Below are 9,218 nucleotides of genomic sequence, written 5' to 3'. Positions count from 1 at the left end.
GCCATTTGCCTCTCGTTTTCCTCTCCCCCACTTCACTCTTGTCATTTTATTCGCCCTCTCTCTCTATCCTCCCTCTCTTTCTCTATTTGCCTCTTTTTGCCCGCTTGCTTCTTGTCTGCTCGTATGGTTAGAATAGTTGTTTATTTATTACTAAACAGAGAACCTAAGATCTATGGATCCTCATCCACTTGCTAATCTTTTTAAGAGGTCCAATTATGATAAACCGATTGCTAGTGAGTTTTGTGCACTAGATTATCTTTATGAAGTTTTGCTTGAAATTCGTGAATCTGAAAAATGTGATGAATTACCTCATGAAGCGATTCACGATAGATCTTTGAATAGAAAACATGATTGCAATGATTCTATTATAAATTCTATTAATGTCAATTGTGCTAATAATATGCAAAACCCTAAGCTTGGGGATGCTAGTTTTGCTATGTCCTCTACTTGTTGCAATGATCATGATTGGGGTGATTCTTCTTTTGATCTTGAAAATTTATTTAAACCCCATGATGAATATGAGATTGATTATGATGTTTGCAATAATATTGAAAGTGGGTTTGGAAGAATGTCAAATTTAGATCCCACATATTTGGAGAATGTTCAATCTTATGAAGTTTTTGATAAAAGTGGGTTTGGAAAGGTCATGACTTTAGTTAATGTTAATCCCACTATTTTGGAAGAGTGTCAACTTTGCATGCATGTGGATCGTGTTGAAAATATTTTATGTGATAGCTATTTTGTTGAATTTGCTTATGATCCTACATATAATCATTATGAGAGAGGAAAATATGGTGGTAGAAATTTTCATGTTACTAAATTACCTCTCGTTATGTTGAGATTGCTATTGTTTCTTTCCACTCCCTTGCATGCGCTAGTTTTTGCTTGCCTTGATAATTTGTTTGCCTATAAGATGCCTATGCATCGGATGTTTTTTAGACTTAGATGTGTTTGTCACGTGTTTTATGATGCTCTCTTTGTGCTTCAATTCTTGTCTTTCATGTGAGCATCATTGAAATATTATGCCTAGCTATAAGGCTTTAAAGAAAAGCACTTGTTGGGAGTCAACCCAATATTTATCCTGGCTGTTATTTAATAAATAATTTATCTATCCTCTGTTTTGGTTGTGTTTTTTGTGTTTAATTAGTTTTTGTGCCAAGTAGAACCGTTGGGAAGACTTGGGGAAAGTCTTGTTGAACTTGCTATAAAAAACAGAAACTTTAGCGCTCACGAGAACTGCTGTAATTTTTATTTGGAAAGTTATATTTAGTTAATTCTTTTTGAAGATGGTTAATAGATAAATTCCTCAAGTCCAGCAATTTATTTTAGAATTTTTGGGGTTCCATATCTTGCGCTAGATACAGATTACTACAGACTATTCTGTTTTTGACAGATTCTGTTTTTCGTGTGTTGTTTGCTTATTTTGATGAATCTATGGCTAGTAAAATAGTTTATAATCCATAGAAAAGTTGGAATACAGTAGGTTTGACACCAATATAAATAAATAATGATTTCATTACAGTACCTTGAAGTGGTCTTTTGTTTTCTTTCGCTAATGGAGCTCATGAGATTTTCTACTTTAAGTTTTGTGTTGTGAAGTTTTCAAGTTTTGGGTAAAGATTTGATGGATTATGGAACAAGGAGTGGAAAGAGCCTAAGCTTGGGGATGCCCATGGCACCCCCAAGATAATATAAGGACACCTAAAATCCAAAGCTTGGGGATGCCCCGGAAGGCATTCCCTCTTTCGTCTAGTTCTATCGGTAACTTTACTTGGAGCTATATTTTTATTCACCACATGATATGTGTTTTGCTTGGAGCGTCTTTTATGTTTTGAGTCTTTGCTTGTTAGTCTACCACAATCATCCTTTCTGTACACACCTTTTGAGAGAGCCATACATGATTTGGAATTTGATAGAATACTCTATGTGCTTCACTTATATCTTTTGAGCTTTATAGTTTTGCTCTAGTACTTCACTTATATCTTTTAGAGCACGGTGGTGGATTTGTTTTAAAGAAACTATTGATCTCTCATGCTTCACTTAGATTATTTTGAGAGTCTTATTAGCATGGTAATTTTCTTAAAATCCTAATATGCTTGGTATGCAAGATTAATAATAAAACTTTCTTATGAGTGTGTTGAATACTAAGAAAAGTTTGATGCTTGATGATTGTTTTGAGATATGGAGATAATAATATCAAAGTCATGCTAGTTGAGTAGTTGTGAAATTGAGAAATACTTGTGTTGAAGTTTGCAAGTCCCGTAGCATGCACGTATGGTAAACGTTATGCAACAAATTTGAAACATGAGGTGTTATTTGATTGTCTTCCTTATGAGTGGCGGTCGGGGACGAGCGATGGTCTTTTCCTACCAATCTATCCCCCTAGGAGCATGCACGTAGTGCCGAGGTTTTTTATGACTTGTAGATTTTTGCAATAAGTATGTGAGTTCTTTATGACTAATGTTGAGTCCATGGATTATACGCACTCTCACCCTTCCATCCTTGCTAGCCTCTTCGGTACCGTGCATTGCCCTTTCTCACATTGAGAGTTGGCGCAAACTTTGCCGGTGCATCCAAACCCCGTGATATGATACGCTCTTTCACACATAAACCTCTTTATATCTTCCTCAAAACATCCACCATACCTACCTATTATGGCATTTCCATAGCCATTCCGAGATATATTGCCTTGCAACTTTCCATCATTCCGTTCATCATGACACATTCATCATTGTCATATTGCTTAGCATGATCATGTAGTTGACATAGTATTTGTGGCAAAGCCACCGTTCATAATTCTTTCATACATGTCACTCTTGGTTCATTGCATATCCCAGTACACCGCCAGAGGCATTCATATAGAGTCATCTTTGTTCTAGTATCGAGTTGTAATCATTGAGTTGTAAATAAATAGAAGTGTGATGATCATCATTATTAGAGCATTGTCCCAAGTGAGGAATAAAAAAAGAAAGGCCATAAAAAAGAGAAGGCCCAAAAAAGAGAAAGGCCATAAAAAAGAAAAGGCCCCAAAAATGAGAGAAAAAGAGAGAAGGGACAATGTTACTATCCTTTTACCACACTTGTGCTTCAAAGTAGCACCATGATCTTCATAGTAGAGAGTCTCTCATGTTATCACTTTCATATACTAGTGGGAATTTTTCATTATAGAACTTGGCTTTTATATACCAACAATGGGCCTCCTTAAGTGCCCTAGGTCTTCGTGAGCAAGCAAGTTGGATGCACACCCACTAGTTTCTTTTGTTGAGCTTTCATACATTTATAGCTCTAGTGCATCCGTTGCATGGCAATCCCTACTCCTTGCATTAACATCAATCGGTGGGCATCTCCATAGCCCATTGATTAGCCTCGTTGATGTGAGACTTTCTCCTTTTTTGTCTCCTCCACATAACCCCCTCATTATATTCTATTCCACCCATAGTGCTATGTCCATGGTTCGCGCTCATATATTGCGTGAAAGTTTATAGGTTTGAGATTACTAAAGTATGAAACAATTGCTTGGCTTGTCATCGGGGTTGTGCATGATGAGAGCATTCTTGTGTGATGAAAATGAAACATGACTAAACTATATGATTTTGTAGGGATGAACTTTCTTTGGCCATGTTATTTTGAGAAGACATAATTGCTTAGTTAGTATGCTTGAAGTATTATCATTTTATGTCAATATGAACTTTTGCCTTGAATCTTTCGGATCTGAATATTCATACCACAATTAAGAAGAATTACATTAAAATTATGCCAAGTAGCACTCCGCATCAAAAATTCTGTTTTTATCATTTACCTACTCGAGGACGAGCAGGAATTAAGCTTGGGGATGCTTGATACGTCTCCAACGTATCTATAATTTTTGATTGCTCCATGCTATATTATCTACTGTTTTGGACTATATTGGGCTTTATTTTCCATTTTTATTATTATTTTTGGGACTAACCTATTAACCGGAGGCCCAGCCCAGAATTGCTGTTTTTTTGCCTATTTCAGTGTTTCGGAGAAACAGAATATCAAACGGAGTCCAAACGGAATGAAACCTTCGGAAACGTGATTTTCTCATCAGATAAGATCCAGGAGACTTGGACCCTCCGTCAAGAAAGCCACGAGCGGTCACAAGGGTGAAGGGCGCCCCCCCTAGGGCGCGCCCCCTGCCTCGTGGGCCCCTCGAAGCTCCACCGACGTACTTCTTCCTCCTATATATACCTATGTATCCCCAAACGATCGGGGACGGAGCCAAAAACCTAATTCCACCGCTGCAACTTTCTGTATCCACGAGATCCCATCTTGGGGCCTGTTCCGGAGCTCCACCGGGAGGGGCATCGATCACGGAGGGCTTCTACATCATCATCCAAGCCCCTCCGATGAAGTGTGAGTAGTTTACTTCAGACCTACGGGTCCATAGTTAGTAGCTAGATGGCTTCTTCTCTCTTTTTGGATCTCAATACAATGTTCTCCCCCTCTCTCATGGAGATCTATTTGATGTAATCTTCTTTTTGCGGTGTGTTTGTTGAGACCGATGAATTGTGGGTTTATGATCAAGTCTATCTATGAATAATATTTGAATCTTCTCTGAATTCTTTTGCAAAGTCCTATCATTTTTCGTTTTCTTCCTCTTAGAAGGACTAGGTGCATCAATATTATTTCTCTGAGAATCTTTATCAATTCTCTTAGGATGGCCCTCAGGATACAAAGGTTCCTGAGTCATTTTACTACCTCTAGTCATAACTCTGACAGCATTATCATTTTTCTTAATATTCAATTCATTGAGCAAATCATTCTGAGCTTTGAGCACTTGTTCTACTTGAGTGGTAAGCATAGAAGCATGTTTACTAATAAGTTTAAGTTCACCTTTAATATTAGCCATATAATCACCCAAGTGTTCAAGCATATCAACATTGCGTTTCAATTCTCTACCAAAATAAGCATTGAAGTTTTCTTGTTTAACCATAAAGTCATCAAACTCATCCAAGCAGGCTAGCAAACTTAGTAAATGGAATTTCAGCTTTATCATATCTATAGAGAGAATTTACCTTTACTACCTGTGCCGGGTTATCAGGACCATGTGTTTCTTCAATAGATGATGGATTAAAGCCATGTATTTCTTCAACAGGTGGTAAATTAAGACAATGTATTTCTTCAATAGGAGGTAAATTCTTAACATCTTCAGCTTTAATACCTTTTTCCTTCATAGATTTCTTTGCCTCTTGCATATCTTCAGGACTGAGAAATAGAATACCCCTTTTCTCCGGAGTTGGCTTAGGAGTTGGTTCAGGAATTGGATCAGGAAGTGTCCAATTATTTTCATTAGTCAACATTTTATTCAATAAAATTTCAGCTTCATCTAGTGTTCTTTGCCTGAAAACACAACCAGCATAACTATCCAAGTGGTCTCTAGAAGCATCATTTAGTCCATTATAAAAGATATCAAGTATTTCATTTTTCTTAAGAGGATGATCAGGCAAAGCATTAAGTAATTGAAGAAGCCTCCCACAAGCTTGTAGGAGACTCTCTTCTTCAATTTGCACAAAATTATATATTTTCCTTAAAGCAGCTTATTTCTTATGAGCGGGGAAATATTTAGCAGAGGAGTAATAAATCATATCCTGGGGACTACGCACACAACCAAGATCAAGAGAATTAAACCATATCTTAGCATCACCCTTTAATGAGAACGGAAATATCTTAAGGATATAATAATAGCGAGTTTTCTCATCATTAGTGAACAGGGTGGCTATATCATTTAATTTAGTAAGATGTGCCACAACAGTTTCAGATTCATAACCATAGAAAGGATCAGATTCAACTAAAGTAATTATCTCAGGATCAACAGAGAAATCATAATCCTTATAAGTAACAAAGATAGGTGAAGTAGCATAAGCAGGATCATATTTCATTCTAGCATTCATAGTTTTTTGTTTCAGCTTAGCTAATAATTTCTTAAGATCACTCCTATCATTGCAAGAAAGAAAATCTCTAGCAGTTTCTTTATCCATAATATAGCCCTCAGGCACAATGGGTAATTCATATCTAGGGGGAGAGTCTTCATCATCACATTCATCAATATTACCAGTTTCAATAATTTCATTCTCTCTAGCCCTAGCAAGTTGTTCATCAAGAAATTCACCAAGTCGCACAGTAGTATCAAGCATAGAAGTAGTTTCATCATAAGTATCATGCATAGCAGAAGTGGCATCATCAATAACATGCGACATATCAGAATTAATAGCAGAACCAGGTTTAGGTGTCGCAAGCTTACTCAAAACAGAAGGTGAATCAAGTGCAGAGCTAGATGGCAGTTCCTTACTGTTGGGTAACGTAGAAATTTCAAAAAAAATCCTACGCACATGCAAGATCATGGTGATGCATAGCAACGAGAGGGGAGAGTGTTGTCCACGTACCCTAGTAGACCGAAAGCGGAAGCGTTAGCACAACACGGTTGATGTAGTCGTACGTCTTCACGATCCGACCGATCAAGTACCGAATGTACGACACCTCCGAGTTCAGCACACGTTCAGCCCGATGACATCCCTCTAACTCTGATCCATCCGAGTGTTGAGGGAGAGTTTCATCAGCACAACGGCGTGGTGGCGATGTTGATGTTCTACCGACGCAGGGCTTCGCCTAAGCACTGCTACAGTATTATCGAGGTGGACTATGGTGGAGGGGGGCACTACACACGGCTAAGAGACGATCAACTTGTGTGTCTAGAGGTGCCCCCTGCCCCTGTATATAAAGGAGCAAGGGGGGAGGCGGCCGGCCTAGGAGGAGGGCGCGCCAAGGGGGGAGTAGGACTCCTCCTTTCCTTGTTGGAGTAGGAGTGAAGGAAAGAGGAGGAGAGGGAGAAGGAAAAGGGGGCTGCACCACTTGTCCAATTCGGACCAAAGGGGGGGCGCATGCCTCCTTCCTTTTGTCCTATCTCCTCTATTCCCGTATGGCCCAATAAGGCCCATATACTCCCGGCGAATTCCCGTAACTCTCCGGTACTCCGAAAAATACCCGAATCACTCAGAACCTTTCCGTAGTCCGAATATAGTCGTCCAATATATCGATCTTTACGTCTCGACCATTTCGAGACTCCTCGTCATGTCCCCGATCTCATCCGGGACTCCGAACTCCTTTGGTACATCAAAACACATAAACTCATAATATAACCGTCATCAAACTTTAAGCGTGCGGACCCTACGGGTTCAAGAACTATGTAGACATGACCGAGACACGTCTCCGGCCAATAACCAATAGTGGAACCTGGATGCTCATATTGGCTCCCACATATTCTACGAAGATCTTTATCGGCCAGACCGCATAACTACATACGTTGTTCCCTTTGTCATCGGTATGTTATTTGCCCGAGATTCGATCGTCGGTATCTCAATACCTAGTTCAATCTCGTTACCGGCAAGTCTCTTTACTCGTTCCGTAACACATCATCCCGCAACTAACTCATTAGTTGCAATGCTTCCAAGGCTTAATTGATGTGCATTACCGAGAGGGCCCAGAGATACCTCTCCGACAATCGGAGTGACAAATCCTAATCTTGAAATACGCCAACCCAACAAGTACCTTCGGAGACACCTGTAGAGCACCTTTATAATCACCCATTTACATTGTGAGGTTTGGTGGCACACAAAGTGTTCCTCCGGTAAACGGGAGTTGCATAATCTCATAGTCATAGGAACATGTATAAGCCATGAAGAAAGCAATAGCAACAAAATAAAAGATCAAGTGCTATGCTAATGCAATGGGTCAAGTCAATCACATCATTCTCCTAATGATGTGATCCCGATAATCAAATGACAACTCATGTCTATGGTTAGGAAACTTAACCATCTTTGATCAACGAGCTAGTCAAGTAGAGGCATACTAGTGACACTCTGTTTGTCTATGTATTCACACATGTATTATGTTTCCGGTTAATAAAATTCTAGCATGAATAATAAACATTTATCATGATATAAGAAAATAAATAATAACTTTATTATTGCCTCTAGGGCATATTTCCTTCACTTACCTCCCCTCTAGTTGAGGGATAAATTTTTGTCTTAGCGTCTTTCAAGTTTTTCATAACGATAAGCAGATATAAATCCCAAGTGACTCAAAGAATAGAGCTATGCTCCCCGGCAACGGCGCCGGAAAATAGTCTTGATAACCCACAAGTATAGGGGATCGCAACAGTTTTCGAGGGTAGAGTATTCAACCCAAATTTATTGATTTGACACAAGGGGAGCCAAAGAATATTCTCAAGTATTAGCAGCTGAGTTGTCAATTCAACCACACCTGGAAACTTAATATCTGCAGCAAGGTATTTAGTAGCAAAGTAATATGATAGTAGTGATAATGATAACAAAAGTAACGGTATAAAAAGTAATATTTTGGTGTTTTATAGTGATGATAACAATAGCAACAAAATAGTAAATAAGCGAAGAACAGTATATGGAAAGCTCGTAGGCAATGGATCGGCGATGGAGAATTATGCCGGATGCGGTTCATCATGTAACAGTCATAACCTAGGGTGACACAGAACTAGCTCCAGTTCATCAATGTAATGTAGGCATGTATTCCGAATATAGTCATACGTGCTTATGGAAAAGAACTTGCATGACATCTTTTGTCCTACCCTCCCGTGGCAGCGGGGTCCTATTGGAAACTAAGGGATATTAAGGCATCCTTTTAATAGAGTACCGGAACAAAGCATTAACACGTAGTGAATACATGAACTCCTCAAACTACGGTCATCACCGGTAAGTATCTCGGTTATTGTCACTTCGGGGTTAACGGATCATAACACATAATAGGTGACTATAGACTTGCAAGATAGGATCAAGAACTCTCATATATTGATGAAAACATAATAGGTTCAGATCTGAAATCATGGCACTCGGGCCCTAGTGACAAGCATTAAGCATAGCAAGGTCATAGCAACATCAATTTCAGAACATAGTGGATACTAGGGATCAAACCCTAACAAAACTAACTCGATTATATGATAAATCTCATCCAACCCATCACCGTCCAGCAAGCCTATGATGGAATTACTCACGCACGGCAGTGAGCATCATGAAATTGATGATGGAGGAAGGTTGATGATGACGATGGCGACGGATTCCCCTCTCCGGAGCCTCGGACAGACTCCAGATCAGCCCACCCGAGAGAGTTTAGGGCTTGGCGGCAGCTCTGTATCGTAAAACGCGATGAATCCTTCTCCTTGGTTT

The sequence above is a fragment of the Triticum urartu genome, chromosome 2A (assembly GCF_056163025.1).
Source record: "Triticum urartu cultivar PI428250 chromosome 2A, HENAU_Tu73, whole genome shotgun sequence".
NCBI lineage: Eukaryota > Viridiplantae > Streptophyta > Magnoliopsida > Poales > Poaceae > Triticum > Triticum urartu.
This window is presented reverse-complemented; position numbering follows the sequence as displayed.